The sequence below is a fragment of the Lethenteron reissneri genome, chromosome 30, assembly GCF_015708825.2.
Source record: "Lethenteron reissneri isolate LAM-NWPU_2019-01 chromosome 30, ASM1570882v1, whole genome shotgun sequence".
NCBI classification, from domain to species: Eukaryota; Metazoa; Chordata; class Hyperoartia; order Petromyzontiformes; family Petromyzontidae; genus Lethenteron; species Lethenteron reissneri.
The window spans coordinates 6,076,563-6,093,406 of NC_083808.1; the positions used below are offsets into that span (position 1 = coordinate 6,076,563).

Sequence of the window (16,844 nt, forward strand, 5' to 3'; positions counted from 1 at the left end):
CGCTGCCGCCATGACCGTCACCAGGACAAGCGGCTTGAGAAACCAATGAACGAATATGTACATTATATGTACATCAGCTTGGCCTGTGAATTCCCCAGGGAAAGCTAGAGTCTGTCGCCAGAAAACGGAGGTGTGGACCGCCCTACTCAACACGCTGCTGCCGGGACCCTCACCAGGACAAGCGGCTTGAGAAACGAATGGACGAACGAATATAATGCACCGTTAGGTTCCACACACGCAGCGCACTAACACTAATGGGACTCCAGTTGTTTGCACAACTGAGATTAATTAATTGCCTTACAGGGCATTTTTTTTTCTCACATTTTTTCTTCATGCATCGCACGTCAAATTGAAGTTGGCCGATGCTTCAGCGTATTTTATAAAATGTCGGTTTGTGTTAAATAATCATGCGCTCACTGTCCTTTCAAGCAGGGCTTCATGCGGTGGTGGTGGTGGTTAAATAAAGATGGTTTGCGTTGGGTTTTTTTAAACAGCGCCCCTGTGGTGCTATTCGTGGGACAAATGCTTTGCTGTAGTGGAACTTAAAACTATTGCACAACAAATACATCCCTTTGGATAGAAGCGGCCCATGGACTGACACGTTCTGTCAGACGTTCAGTAAACCAGCATCATCATCAACATCCATGTTCAATCCTCTGCTGGATGAAGGCCTCCTCAAGGTCGCTTCCACCTCTCATATGATCCTGAGATACAACGTGAACTGTCAACGAACCCATTTACTTTTGTCAAATCCTTTTTCTCCACGAGCCTTGCTGCAAGTTTAAGGTAAAGGCGCAACCCTGCAATGACTTGTTCACGCTACTGCTAGCAGAAGTGCCTCCACGAGAGCGAGCTCAAGAGGATATATGGCCGACTCTTGCATGCTGGTCAGACGCTTGCATAGAGGTGGGAGAGTACCCACACTTTACACTAGGAGAACTTCATTTGGCAGTAAAAATATGATAATTGGTTTTTCACCCTTTTATCTGGCAACAAAACTGACACCTTTTTACAAGGAGTCATGTTTGCATAGACCGCAATACCTGCAGTCATAATACAAAGAAAAGACACAACTCTGATAATGTGCACTGTCCTTGAAGTTGATTGGTCCACACTCGAGACAGCTTTCCTTAGAGCCTAGTCTCACATGGGTTGGACCAGATGACGCCAAAAGGCGCACAACTCAAAGACAATGCACCATCAGACTCCTTGTAAAAAGGTGTCAGTTTTGTTGCCAGATAGAAGGGTAAAAAACCAATTATCATACCCACACTTGATTCGACTGCACGCAACCTGCCGATCGACGGCGGTGTACCCGTGTATACTGCTGCGCTGGGCAGACGCCGCGCGTATACTTGATGATTGAAGGAATACCGTTTTTGTCATTGTGGGCAGCTCATTTAACCGCTGCGCTGGCACATAATGGCGTGCCTCTGTAAATTTGTCACGTTAATGATTTAAATGTTCTGCTCAGCTGCATTCAGGATGCATGTTAAAGGCTACCCGAGGGAAACAAAGCTTGAAAGAAAATGCCCTTTGGAATAAGATTTGTTTTACATATACATACATAAATGGGGAATACTTTTGGTGAGCGTGCACATTTCAACGGCTACAACAGAGAAGCGGAGGCACATTAGTATTCCTCCGGCGAGCCTATTCTTACTCGTCTCGTTATGTGCAGATTTTCACCAGCTGACTTGCAAGCAGCAATGTGCTTAGATAATGCTACGTTACAGCTCGCAATCGATTCAGCTCCAGACCGGCGATGCCCTTTAAAACTGTGCAACGAGAAAGTGCAGATTTGACAAACATCCGTTTTTAATTCAATATCTATCGATTACGTACGATTTTCCCTATGCTTTGAAAGGGTTAAGTGAGTGCTGGTCATCATAAATACTGTCTCACCAGACACATTTCTAATGGAGGGCCTTTCATGATACACAAACCAATCCATAATGGCATGCGTCAATCAAACATTGGGTTTCCCACTCAATCGAGCATGGGGCAGTGCTCATCTCCTGTGTAGAGCTCTGAGACCACGGGCCAGTCTTCCCATAGGACAATCTCAAAGCTGTTCCAATTTTATTAGCCTTGAAGGGATGATGAGTCGAGTCAACCCTCGGCTGGGATTTTAAATCACAACCTTCGTATCTTTTATCAGAATCTATATATGGACTGGAGGAATCCGATGAGCTATGAGGCTCTTTTCTTCACAGATGTCCAGTTGGGGCGAGTCAGCAAGTTCCAACAGTAAAGAATAAAACAACGATAGGAGTGCAAAATAAGCAAGCTAAGCAGGTCACTAAAAAATTAACCCGTAAAAACAAAGTTTTTCACTATAAATCCTTTATTTGCGTGGCAGCTAGAGTCCTCTCGTCCTCTGGCTTGAGATGGCTGCCACCTATGGGTCAGATGATTGTCTGCCAGCATTAAGCAATTGGTAATTAAATATTTTTAAAAAATTCCCTAAACAGTGTAAAATTTTGGAAAAAAAATGTCACGAAAATTAATTGTCACGCACAACGAGTCTGTGTGAAAATGTCAGCTCGATTGTATCACGGGAAGTGGGTTAAAAAACGACCGAAAGATTTGCACGGTCGTAAGCAAGCAAGTACGCAAGCACGCAAGCAAGCAAGCAAGCGAACTTAATATAAAGGATTTAAAAAAATGAATCAACCAGCCGCACACCCAGCCATTGTGCCATCCAGCCGCACGTAGCCAACCAATTAATTAGAAACGTTGGCTACGTACGGTGCGAAAGAAGTCCAACGTACACACGTACGTAACCAACCAATTAATTAGAAACGTTGGCTACGTACAGTGCGAAAGAAGTCCAACGTACACACGTACTTACTCCATTAACAGCAATGCCTACGCAAGAGCAATATGCCGAATTGGTATGAGGACACATTCTCGTTTCCAGGTTCAGCACTTGTGTGTGCGTCATGGACCGGTTTCACCTTTCTAAGCAGGCCTCTTGTGTATTATTATCCAGAACAGATTTTGCTCGCTGTTCACCACATTTTAACTCATCACCCACTTCACGCTATTGTGACGATCAATGCGGGTAACATCTTGTACATTACTAGGCATTTGAACGCATGTGTGTGTCATCGTTCCCCCGAAGCAAACCTCATGCTGGAATCCTGATGTGTTAGCGATAAACTTTGTGGCAGTTTTAGTGGTGTGCGGGGGAAAAAAAACAGCGCTGAATGCATTTTCGATACAGATCAAATTGTTGCAAGGAGACAATATTAGATTGTCAATTGAGACGTATCTTAACGTCAACTGCTGTGTAAGGCATCTCAACATACCGCCTTATACTGCAACATTGCGACAGCGAATCTTTGTCACGTGTGAACGTAGCAGCTAATGGAACCAGTCACTTATATCCTTAAAAAAGAAAAGAAACTCTGCCTGGTCCTCTTTCTTTTGGCGACACAGTGGTGAGATGTTAACTACCTCGCTTGGTATACAGGTCGTGGGCTCCCACCCAACCTCTGACGCCTGTTGTATATTCGGAGTTTGCGTGCTCTCCCCGTGGTCGCATGGATTTTTCTCCGGGTCCTCTGGTTTTTCCCCTCCACATGTAGACAAATGCATTTAGATTATTTGGCTGCCATGAATGTCCACTTGACAAGCCGTTTCGTTGAGCTATCTCTTGTGGCCAGGTCGCTTCTGAAAAAGAGCTACATAGCTCAGTGGGCCTTACCTGGTAAAATAAAAAGAAATGTTTCATAGTTTCTTTTTCTGTTTAAAGTCTCCTCTCAATCCTTCCGCTTCATATCCCAGCGCCTTTGGACCCTTTTAATTGCTACATTTCCCTCGCTCAGTCCTTCCGTTCCCTTTGGTTCTTCCTGGGGTAATTCTGCGCTCCGAAACGTTTGCTACGATTGTGGGACGCGTTCCAAACGTAGGTTTGTCGTTGCCGTTTTAGTGCGGGAGCAAGGCAAGGGTGTGATGATGATGATAATGTGGGCAACCGACAACACGCGCTGCTGCTCAATCACGTGTGCACAAGGGGTATAAGACTCGAGAGCTATCAGGACAGGGGACTCGTATTACAGCATTCGCACATTCGTTTAGCATGGTTGGCTATGTACGGTGCAAAAGAAGTTCAACATACATACAGCGTTTGGCTTAAGGGTCCGATGGCAGTTCCCGCAGCTGTAAGCATTTGCCAGTATCTGTTGTGTTTCAGTGTCCACACACTATCACTTTAAAACACTGTGTTCAGCAAGCGTGACATTTCATGAATATATCCCCTCCCAACTTGTTTTAACAGCATTTGTAATTTGCAGCTGTGCGTTTGAATGCGATGCAAATGTCAAGCCTTAATAAAGCCAAGACAAGCTTGGTGTTGTATATTACACAGAGACAAAGAGCTCCCCGATAGCTTTAATATACTTTTTGGGGCTAATCTCCCGTCATGCCGAATTCGATTTTTTGCGGATTTTCTGTTCCCCCCCCCTTCTCAAAAGTCAATCTGCGTAATGTGCAGGCTCGCGTTTTGTTGCAATAAAAAACCAGACTTTTGGGGCAAGTGCTGCGAGCGAACACCTATGAAGGCCGGTACGGGTAGGCAGCACAATGCCCAGCCGCCTTTGTCTCCGTTGTGGCGATGTTTACCACACACCGCACCAGCTTCTCATTTGGGTTTACCTCGGCGGCGAGGACTAGGACCGTTTGAGACATTCGTCACTGATGTTGGCCGTGAGCCAACTCTGGTCGCCAGGTTCGTAGCGCGGCCCCGCTACCCGCTACACTGATCCCCACATATTATACGTAACACAGACAAAGACCCCCCATATAGCCTTCACAGACTGTTGGGGCAAGTGCTGTTAGCGAGCACCTACGAAGGCTGGCACGGCACATGAGAGGGTGGGTGGCCAACACCACGCCCTGCTGCCTTTGTCTCCCCAGTGTAGATGTTAACAGACCATACCAGGTGCTCATTTGAGGCTGACTTGACCTAGGAGAGGGCCAGGACCGATTCAGATAATCGTCAAAGATGTTGGCCGTGAGCGGGAATCGAATCTGGGTCGCTGGGTTTGTAGCCCAGCGCGCTAACCACTACACTACCGCTCCCCACATGTGAATGTGTGTGTCTATGTACCAATACCCGCCATTTGTCTCTAAGTGACAGTAGTATCACCACAGGACCTGTGCCAGGCCAGGTGCACCTTGAGGCCACCTGAAGTGTTGAAAGCTCGCTGACAGGAGGTTACAGGACAGCCCCAGCAGGTGCCATGGGTTGGTTGAGTGAGAGAACTTGCAAATGCACCACCAGCTGTACCCCCTACTGTGCCAACTTGCTGTATTTTAGCTGTCCAGCACTCCGCTCGTTGCTGTGAGCGTCGCTGCTCCGCTCTCCGTTGTTGTTGGAGGGCGACTGTCTCCAACTGCCCAGTAGCGTCCTTCACGAGCCTCCTCCATAGAGGCCGATCTTGACACCGCTGGTACCAGTCTTCGGCAAGTCCACTCAGCTCCACATCCTCCTGTACCCCATCGCCTCCATCTCCTCTTCAACTCGTAGCATGCCCGTTTAGCCCTCTCTATCCGGCCAAACAGAAGCTGCTTGGGCATGCGGTGGCTGGGCATGCGGGCTATATGACCCAGCCCATATTGCCTTGCCTGCCGGAGGAGCTCACTGATGGGAATGTGTCCAGATCTTTCAAGGATTTGAGAGCTCTTCACACAATATATGCACATATATAAATACACACATTCACATGCGCACACACACAGCGTGTCATTTCATTTGATGGTACTGCAATCCCCCAGCCGTGCTCCGTGTGACGGTGCGTGGACGGCCAGCACTTGTTGCTGGACCCCCTCTGCTCTCGTCGCCCATCTGGGACAATTTGTAGATCCGACCTCTGTTCCACCATAAAAAGAAAAAAAAATCACTCAAAAAATATATAGTAATTCAACATGCTCATCTAATCTAAGTTCATTTCCTTTAACATGCCACGCTATTTACATATTCTAATCCTACATGCTAATCTGAGTTCTTATGCGCTACGGAAGCTCATTAACTTTGCACTATAATCGAACATGCTAATCTAAGTTAATTTCCTTTAACATGCCACGCCATTGATTACCTTTACACTATAATACCCCATTAACACTACTTCGGCTGCCTTTGTTCTGAAAACTTATATGAACTCTTGCTGGCGACAGCTTCTCTTCACAAGGCAGCAGACATCATGCTGGTCGCAGCAGACGTCGCAGCTGTCGCGATTTTCACCTGAAGACGGGTGCTTGTGTTGCGTTCGAAACGTCGTGATTTGTTTTATGTTATTTCTGTCTAAGTGACGTTACCGAAAGAACCAAAGAGTATGGATTCCTGCAGTCACGAAAGCTTCAAATCAAGATATTATAGGGGACGTTTCAGGTGATGGCCCTTTTTAATGTCGCCTACAATAGATGTAATTATTGTTCCCCTTTGTGCAGTGTTAAATGATGAATGAGTTAAAAAAAAAAAAAAGAACAACCTTGAATTTCTTCAGGACAAGTTTTTTTCCAATTCTGGCTTAAAAAAACACCTGGGAAATATCATGGAAATAATAACATGTTTCAACACTGGAAGAAGGGCCAACTACATGCCCATGGATTGTCGTGAGTGGCGTCTCATTGCGCAAGTGACAAAAAAAATCGGCACTTTTTAACGTCCCGGGAAGATTTCCCAGGACTGCTTTCTCAACGGAGTGCTCTTGGCAATATCGAGTAATCCAGCAGTGTTTGTGTATGAAGCCCGACTCTGCTGCTCCAGAGTTTGCTCTCTATTGATCGGTGCAGGATGGTAAATGTGCAAAGCCTTGCCATGGGAGCATATAAATACAGTGCAACAATGCCTTTTGATGCAATGCCCTCTGCTGCCTGCCACGTAGCCGAGAGGCATCCTATAAACATTTTTATTTATTTAAACAGGTAAATCCTACTTTTTCATAAGTGGAAATTTGTAAGTAGCCAAATACTCTAAACGCATTTTTCTAAATGTGGGGGAAAAAAACCGGAGGACCTGGAAAAAAAATCGAAGCAACTACGGGGAGAACATGTAAACTCCAAATATACAGATCGAACCCACGGCCTCCTGCACACCAAGCGAGCCAGTTGGCAACTCGGCACAGTGGCATGGCGGTTGCCCTATCCAAGCAGTATCCAGGCTTGGACATGCTCGGACATGCTTAGTTTCCAAAAACTGATGAGATTGGGCACATATTGGGCAATTTGATCACAGGTAATCAGCATATATCCTCAGATCATTTTCAGTAACGGGATAATTTGGTAATTACGCCACCGCGCGTTTATCATGTATAGCTTTATTATAATTCCAGTGTATGATACATATATATATAAAATGCACAAAGATTTACTAAAAATGTTGGAAAGGTTAATAATTATAATCTGGAAAGGTTCACTATTATAATCTGGTAGAACAAAAGGTCAACTCTGCTCATTAGCATGCAGTGCAGAATCTGTCACAGCTGGAAGGCACTTCCACGCAATTTTTCATTTAATTGGTGATAGAAAGTCTAACATACACCTAGAATTGCTTTATACCAGCAAGGACGCTGCTCTAATTATAGACAAATGCATGTGTCTCGGATGAATGTAAATGTGTTGGAGAACAGGCTTAATCTCTAAAATCTCTAAAATAATTTTAGCGCAAGTACAAAAATGTACATGCAAAGTAAATTTGAACTACAATATTTTTACGACTATTTTTCTTATTACTATTATTAATTCACGGTTGCTGAGGACAGGCCCGGAGGCCCAAAATGCCAAGCGACCGGCAACAAAAAGCACTCATGAAGTTGTAATAGATAACAGTTAAAGTGCTCCTCGAGTTAAGAACGTTGGAAAATAGACGAAGGGAGGGAATTCAAGTGTGGGGAAGTGGGAGAAAAAAAGCAGAAAGAGATGTGTTGTGACCGGGAGTGTGGCTAGTGGGTGGGAGAGTGGGTGAGAGAGAGAGTTTCGTGGTTAAACAAAGATCGCCCGTATAGCCTTAACAGACTGTTGGGGCAAGTGCTGTCAGCGAGCACCTATTAAGGCCGGCACGGCGCATAAGGGGGTGGGTGGCCAGGACCATGCCCGACGGATGAAACACGGTGTGTATGAGAGGCAACAGTCTTGTAGACCGAGTCCTCAACAAAGGGGGGAGGAAATAAATGAATGATTGTCGTTCATAGGAACAGTATCCATGGCAATAGAGAAAGGAAAATGAATCCGTGATTCCTCACTATTATATGACCAGAATGAACATGTACCGGACACATAAAAAAATATATTATTATGGTTTGAACACTGTTAAAGAAGTAATGCTTTCACATCTTGCATTTGTACGTATGTAGAACTAATTTCGCACCGTATGCCGCCAACCGTGCTAATCGGATGCTATAATACTTTTGTAGTGAGTCACTAAACTCAGAAAAACTATTTTGTGAGGGAATTGCTATGCTATACGTGGCATTTAAACTCATGGTTGTCTCGCTAGAATTTGGGCAAAACATTATTATTTGAATTTCATTTAAGGTTGTGGGTATTATTACAAATCAAGCTGTTTGAACAACTATTTTATAGGAATAAACATGCATGCGTTGACATTTAAGGCAACCTGATATTTACATCGTATAAACAATGTGCAGGTGTTATTTCGCTCGAGATTTTCTTCTCGTATTATATGCTTTAAGATGAGAAAAAAAAAATAAATATAAGGAATTTCTTTTGCAAATAACAATTTTGGATAAGAATTTTCTCAAATGTACAGTTCTTTTTCTTGGTTCTTTCGGTAAAGTCACGTAGAAGGGAAGTAATAAAATAATAAAAATAAAACATAATAAAATAAAAGAAAGAACCAAGAAGATGAATCCCTGCAGTCACGAAAGCTTTAAATCGAAATGTACAGCCCTTTGTCAAACAAGCTATGGATGGAGGCCTACCCATGAATGTTACAGTTCCCTTTCTTCACCGTATGACGAAAAGGATGAACCAAACGTGGAGCTTGATATACATTTGATGTAAACATATTTCAATATTATTTATAACCAGTTTATTATACCTTAGTGAAATATTATTGTATTTATTTACCCAGGCAAGCCTAATTCATATCCGCACGAGTAAGAACAAATCTTATATATATAAAAGGGAAATTTGTGAATATGTGTGCCTGTTCGAAATGTTTAGCATACTTCTCAACATGCAACAAGCTTGAAATTTGGCATGTGGGCAGCTTCCAGACTGTACACAATGTAAAAGTATAAAAAATATACTTTTGTATTTTTGGGGGGGGGGGGGGGGGGGTGGCGCAATAATGGATAGATTTTGCACGGCAAGTGAGCGGTCACGTCACATCTGTGATGTCACGTCGCATCTGTGATGTCACCCGCATGCGGCAGCGTCACGTAGTGTGCCTGCCGACGTCACGCACCCCCCCACCCCCACCCTCCACGTAGGCCGTGCATTAATCCAAGACAAAAATCCAAGTCTCGGGCGAAGCCGGGTAGTACAGCTAGTCGTGAATACAAGGGTAGAGCGCTAATACCTATCACAACCAGCTCAAATTACTACTGTTAACTGCATAACTTCCAAGAGGCAGCTCACTTTTCTGTATTTATGTTTGCTACCTCGCCTGTTATACAGGAGGTCATGGGTTCGATTCCGACCCTGACGCCTGCTGCTGTATATTTGGAGTTTCCATTTTCTCCCCGTGGTCGCATGGATTTTTCTCCGGTTCTTCTGATTTATCCTTCAGCATTTAGAAACGTGCGTTTAGAGTATTTGGCTGCTATACATTTCCACGTGATAAGCCACTTAGGCTAAGGTGGCTGCGGACATCTTGGTTTATAGAGGACAAGTGCAGCAAAAGCCATTGTTCTACGGTACTTCTATGCTCCTATAGCGATGTTCCAGACCTTCACCAACCCACATTGACCAGCACGGGAAAGTCCTCATCTAGTGGCCGATTGACCAAAGTCCAGCCCCTATAAAATATCTACTGAGATATTGTATTAAATATCTACTGAGATATTTTACAGGGGCTGAAGGAAATAGCACGTACCACACGGGCGTGGGTTTCAAACATTGACATTAGCAATTGCTGTCTGCGAGTATCTATCTCTCTGTTACAACCACAAACAATCACATATGAGTGCAGTGAAACATAAACAAGTTATGTTATATTGTTGTGTATTTGGTCGACGAGTTTGGAAGACAAGCGTGAGAGGCGACCTCCGTTTAACGATGTAAACATGTTAAGCCTGAGCTCCGCGTACTGGAGGTAGGCACAATTGAATCCTAACCCCATTTGGCCAGAGTATTTGTGTTTCACAAAACAGGTCCCTGCGGGGTGGGCTGGTAGGAACGAACAAATGAATGGCTATAATAAAATGAAATGGCGGGGGTACGATATGAAGGGAGAGTTTGAGGCCTAGTTCTAGGCTTTAGGCCTAGCTGTAGGCTTTAGGCCGCTGTGAGTTAATTTTTTATTTAAATGTTTTAATTGAAAACTATCTCAGGGAATTAAAAGGGAATGTTACACTTGTTTAGCCAGGAAAGCCTCACTGAGTGTAAAGGTTTTTGTAGGGTCCTGCCAAGTGTTTGCAGTAGGGGGCGATGTTGCTACACCTAATCGGACATCGGACGGACGGACGGACGATATAATCTATTGTAGGCTGGTTCACTTCGTTCCTACCAGTATAAACCCCCTGTTCCATCACCACTCCTGAGGTGTAGATGCCCCGCTTGGCAGCAACTGTCGTGGCCAGATTGCCATCTGCCGACGGGCAAGAGGGGCCGAAGGGAATTTTTTTTAACGATACAACGATATGCGCTTGCAAAAAACCAGCACAGTTCTGAAGAAAGCTGCTTTGCCGCAAATGGTTTGAAGAGATCATGGCGGCACAGCTTCGGGAGGAAGATGGGGCACACAATGTCTCGTGCACAACTCCCGATCGCACACGCAATTATCGATGAGCAACATAATCAGTTTGAAATTCGAGCGATGGTCAGGTGATGCAGGCCAAAGCCGCGACGCGGTACCAATCCCAACCCAACTCCTTGTGCTTTTTTTTTCTTTACGAATTTAACAGTGTGCTTTTGACATCGTGCACAAAGCACTCACCACCAGCGCAATTAGTTTCTACACAGGTGACATTGGCACCATGGCGTTTGTCAAAACGTAACATTTTTTTTTTGCTTAAATCTAGGTCGAATTAAATTGTAACAGGAGACTGAATTAAACAGTGAAAATGTGCCTCGTTGCAACATGCGGCATTCAATAAAAAAATGAAATGATACAGAACATGTACAAGTAAACGCAATCATTCAGCAAAAAAAAAAAACTGGTCAAAGTTCAATTAACATAAAAGTAATTTTTTTGTTCAAGAGAAAGCGTCATATAAAAAGGGACATTGCTCAAAACGTTGCCTATTGTATATATTTCATTTTAAGTATTACAGTGTTATTAAAAAAAAACGTGTCGAGTATTTTAAGGGATGTCTGAGCTCAAAAAAGCAATGCGCGGCATCAAAGCAGAGAAACCTCAAAATAAGAAACGTGGATTAACGGTTACCGAGTCGGCGGTATAATGTTTAAACATCGGCACTTGAAACAAACATCAATCCCTCACGACCCCTTCCCTCGTCCCCCAGCGCCCCACTTAACCCCAATTCGAGTAGCACAGGTGTGACATCAAACCATGCCTATGTCAATTGCGACATCATGATCGAGATTCACAATCTCCAGGGACATCCCTCCACCCTGCTCCGCCTCCACGTGGCAAGAACAATGGACGCGTCACAACTGATGACGCGGGCTGGCTATCGCAGCGACCAATCGGCTCCTGCGCTGCCGGGGAAGGCGTGCTCGCCCACGTGCATGCGTGGAGACGAGAGTCGATCAACGGCATCCGATCCACAATCGAAGCACTTGAAGGGTGCACGTTGCCAATGAGAACGAATGCCCGGAAAGGATGTTCAGCTTCACGCGAACATGCTTCAGTTCCTACCTTAACGAGAAGCCACCTTGTTCTCCCTAAGCCCATACGACGGCTGCTACTCCTTGTAATCTCGATCCCCAACTACGACTAGGCCTACCCCAACCCCTATCACTTCCCCTATCGCCATCCCTACCCCTATCACGACCCTTACCCCCCTATCACTACTCCTACCCAAAACTCCATCTGAACCTCTGCCAACTGTTATTTTAATAACGCCACTCTCCTATTTCAACCATCATCTTGTGTATATGTGTTGTAAATAGTCTTGTAAATAAGGCGCGATATAAATCTTAGACAAGATACGCTAAAAATGTTGGCTAAACAGTGGCAGACCGGTAGGAAAATATATTGGTGGGGCACAGAAGTCCGCGGGGCGCGTGGAGGGGAAGGAGGGGGAGGAAAGGTGGTGGTGGGGTCTATATGCAGTTAAGGTTTATAATGAGTAGGATTAAGTGTTGCAAATGGGTTTCTTCTATTATTTTTTCACGAGTAAAGGGCTCTGCTGCAGCAGCCCCCTGGTGGCGAGCTGCCACTGTGGCTGAATCATTACAGGGCCAAGTTCTCATGGACTCACGGCTTTGGCTTGAGCTTCGTGCTGACCTGCACGAGGATGGATATGTATATGATGATGATAATAATATAATAAGACCATTCTTTACCTACATAAGCCTGAGATTATTAAGACTCTTAAGAAGGGTCCTGTATTTTGGATGTTTGGCCACTGCCATCAATTAGTGCTTGGCATACGGGAGGAAACTGGAGAAGATAATGATCCAAATCGATTTGAGGAGTCATCTCAACATTGCCATCTTCTGGTCACGTCGCAACCCCATGACCGAATACCTGAAAAGCATTGATGGTCACCCAGCCAAGTACAGTACTGGCCAGGCTGCATATGCTTAGCTTCTGATATTGGACATCAGGTTAACCACATGCCTTTCTTCCCACATGCCTTTCTTCCCACATGCCTTTCTTCCCACATGCCAAATACTCTTACATCAACATTTGGCCAAACATCCCCATGCAGGACTGATCTGAATAACATTCATATGGCTCGGTGGTACATTTTTCAACACACATAAAAGAGACCCGCACACGCGTACACGAATAGGCAAATGCATACACGCAACGTGGCCTTGCACAACGTGCTCGAGCTCATCAAAGTTCAAAGTTCAAGTATTAGGTATAGCCCTAGATTTGAAGCTTTCGTGACTGCAAGGATTCATATTCTTAGGTTTTTTCGGTAAAGTCATTCGGCTCTTGAATCGGGTGCAACCGCAACAAACAAAACACAAAAACATGAACAAGAAAACATCTTAAAGTGACTATGTGCAAACATAAATCCAAGAAAAGACAGCAAAATATTGCAGAAAAAAATCACCGTACACCAATCTATATCTCTTGACCACGCAGGGCTGATGGGATGAATCGGGCGGCGAACGGGATTCGAACCCCGTGACCCACTAATTGCGAGTCGTGTGCTCTGATCTCAGCAAAACATCTCGGCAGGTTGATGCGAATGCTGCAGTCGCACAACCAATCAGGGTTGTGCAAGCTCCAACCGCGTCAACACCCTCTCGGCCTTATTTATCTCCTCCGAGAGCCTGTTAATCACGCATCCATTCATTAAATATAGATTGGTGAGTTCCAGCTGCATACATTAGGACGTTTTGAATAATTCTGTAATCTGTCGTCTGATTTGGGTAAAAACTTGAGTACATAGTGATTCAGAAATGATCCAAGTACAGTCGTAAGTACTCATGTACATATTGTATCCCCACATGTTGCCCCTAGATGGCAGATGTATCACGTGATCACTGGAAGGCCGCCCTTGCACAACTGCACACTTGAAGAGCGGCATCTCACCCTCTTGAGGATGTTGAGATGAGAATAATGTACAGCATTGGAGACTGTGGCTATGATTCATATCGAAATGTTTACAATATCATAGAACAGCTGCCATAAGGTAATGCACGTGTTTGTGATAATGATGTAAGTGCCACGCCAGCTGAAGCTTTGTTTATAGTTAATGCTGTGCACGTTGAGGCGTTGATTTTTGATGACTTGAAGAGGAATTAAGCACGCATCAGACTCAGACTTCATTTCAGCCGCTAAGGTCCATGGAGCTAAACAGCTATTTTACAAGGACATCGTCACAGGGATGAGTAGACATCAGGATTTGTGTTTGTCGTGCACACAGTCAGGTTCCCACATGAAGGCATCACCACCACCGCCAATTACACTTGGATCCATCACTATGAGCGGAAGAGGAAGCTCCAGATCACTAAATGGAAATCGCTGGTTCTCCAGTTAAGAAAAAAAAACACACATCAAGTCCCAACCTTTTGCCGTAAAGGAAATGATGACAGTTTTTGGGACATACAGGGTCCAATAATGGTTGCTTTCCAGTAGAATTAGAAATATTGTCACCCCTGCTTCATATTGTGACGCTGCCAGAGACTATATTGATGCCCGACGTTCGTCAGAAACACCGTGGAGAACGCAATTGGTATTTTGGTACGATAATGTACGGGCACGATTTACATAGCAACAGTGAAATCCCACAGACAGCTTCGTCATTTAGGCCCTCTCCAACTGAAATGTAAGCGCAAGGATACGTACGGTTAGATTTGTTTGCATCTACGGTACGCTGTCGTTATCATTTGGTTGACCGCTGAGAGGTGAGGAGACATCAAGATCCCCATTTTCCACCTGCCAGTGTCTCTGCCAGGTGTAGCCATCAACGTGTTTAGCTATTGCGCAAGACCTCTGAAGATGAAGGATTTACCCCAACGCACACTTGATGTGTGTTCATCCCCCAAATAAACCCTCCCTTAATCCACAGGGAGACTTGGATTTCCCCACTAAACAGTGACAGGAGGTCTCTGTCCATACACCTTCAGCTTAATTGGTAATCCCTGCATAAACGCGCTACAATCATAAACTGTACGTGATATTAATTATTCATGGATTTGTTTAAGTAAACACCGAATGGACCGTCAAAATACAGTGCATTTATTCCGTGTACATAAACGACGTGGGATGCACATGAATACGTTAAAATAAATGAGTTCATTACAAACAACATTCAAGGCAAAAGGGTGGGGAGTTTAAATAGAAAAAATATCTAACGCAAGCAAGTACCTGCGTTGTTTGGTATGGAAGACAATTCGTTATTTCATAGAAACCACGAGAAAACATGAATACAGAGCACACCCGCATGCAACAGGATTGTAAACCTCAATCTTCATGAAGATAAATTGAAAGTTAATTGCAGTTACAGAACAACGTTGCACATCCGACCCACTGCCCGGGGACTGAGGTATGGGCGGCAATGTGAAATGGTCAGATATTTGAACCGTCAACAGAAAATGACATTTGCACCACCATGCTCAAATACTGCACTGAGTATGGGGCGATTAGTCAGTCAGGGCGGATATGTGATGGGATAATGGACGATGAATTGTATTGAGGAAAAAAAAAACACACTCACTCACGGCTTAGCGCAGGGGGATTGAGGCAGTGAGCTGAACACGGTTTCTGGCGGTGAATGTTTCCCCCGAGTATATATTTTCACATTATATCGCATTAGGTTTCTCAAATTCCATTCCTACCCTTGTCCCCCAAGGTCCAGTTTTCCATATTCACCAATACCCTTCATGGCAATGAAGTTGTGATACACCGCGCACATTTATACGGTAAAAAAAAATTCAGCGTGTAATGCAGAGCCGTGGATGGCTAAAATTTGAGAAACTGACATACAGCATTTAAAAATAGAGTTGCAGCTTAGATGCAAGCTGTTATGCTATATTCTGCATCTGTGTTTGAGGCATCTTGCCTCACCATGCTCCTTCACTTGCATGCATTGCATGGATACCAACTCCTACCCACATTAATATTCAGCCCAGAATACAGACGAACCTCTCAGAATATGACCTTATAAGTAAACGGATGGCTTATGTAACATATTTGTTTACTTTAGGGTTGAGCACTTCCTAGCAGCAATTTGACACAGTTCATTTTTCCATGCCATCAAATCAACACTTGCATGAAAGGCTCATTATCCCACTCGCCAAAGAAAACACGAACATTGGTTAGCATGAAGATACAATGTCCTACCCATCAAACCAGTAAATGTCTTACTTATTCATTCATTGAACAGAGAGGTGATGTGGTGTAGTGGCCCGTGCAACGTGCTATGGAACTGACGACTTGAGATTGATTACTGACCAGGGCTCAAGTGGCTCGTTATACCTGAATCAATCTCATCAACCCGCACTGATCAGCGTGATCAAGCTTGGCCACAAATTCACTATGACCATGTGGCGCTATGGCATGCGGAGGAATTCATCCAGCTGTGGACTGGCAATGTCCAGGGCCGCATTATTCAATAGGCACAGTAGGCACTGTAGTAGGCACTGTGCATAGGTCCAACAAAAACTAAAGGGGGAGGGTTAACACGTAGGCTTTCGCGACCAATTTCATCCATAATCTAGGTTTTTTGGGTGAGATCGCGTAAATATGTGTCATTAAACCTGCCACCACCACACAGCCAGGGCCGTATTATCCAACAGGCACAGTAGGCCCAAAACATTGTGGATTTGATCTCGAACACACCGGTGTGCTGTACTAGTAAAGAATTGGCACGTTCTGTTTACGTGACGATCTTACTAATTGGCTGTGTCGGGTGGTGGCGGGTTTAACGACACATTTATATTTACGCGATCTAACCCAAAAAAACCTGTATGAAAAAAACTAAAGGTTCTACGAAAAAAAAATTCGACCACGTTGTTTTGTTTGTACGATACAAATGTTAACCAAGATATCTTTTTGAATAAAT

The 16,844-nt window shown here is 44.4% G+C and overlaps 1 protein-coding gene across 5 annotated transcripts in view; it reads right to left on the reverse strand.

Annotated features, from left to right (window-relative positions):
* The window catches only part of LOC133349454 (protein piccolo-like), a 194,983-nt gene that overhangs the window by 119,396 nt on the left and 58,743 nt on the right, over positions 1 to 16,844 (reverse strand). The window lies entirely within an intron of this gene.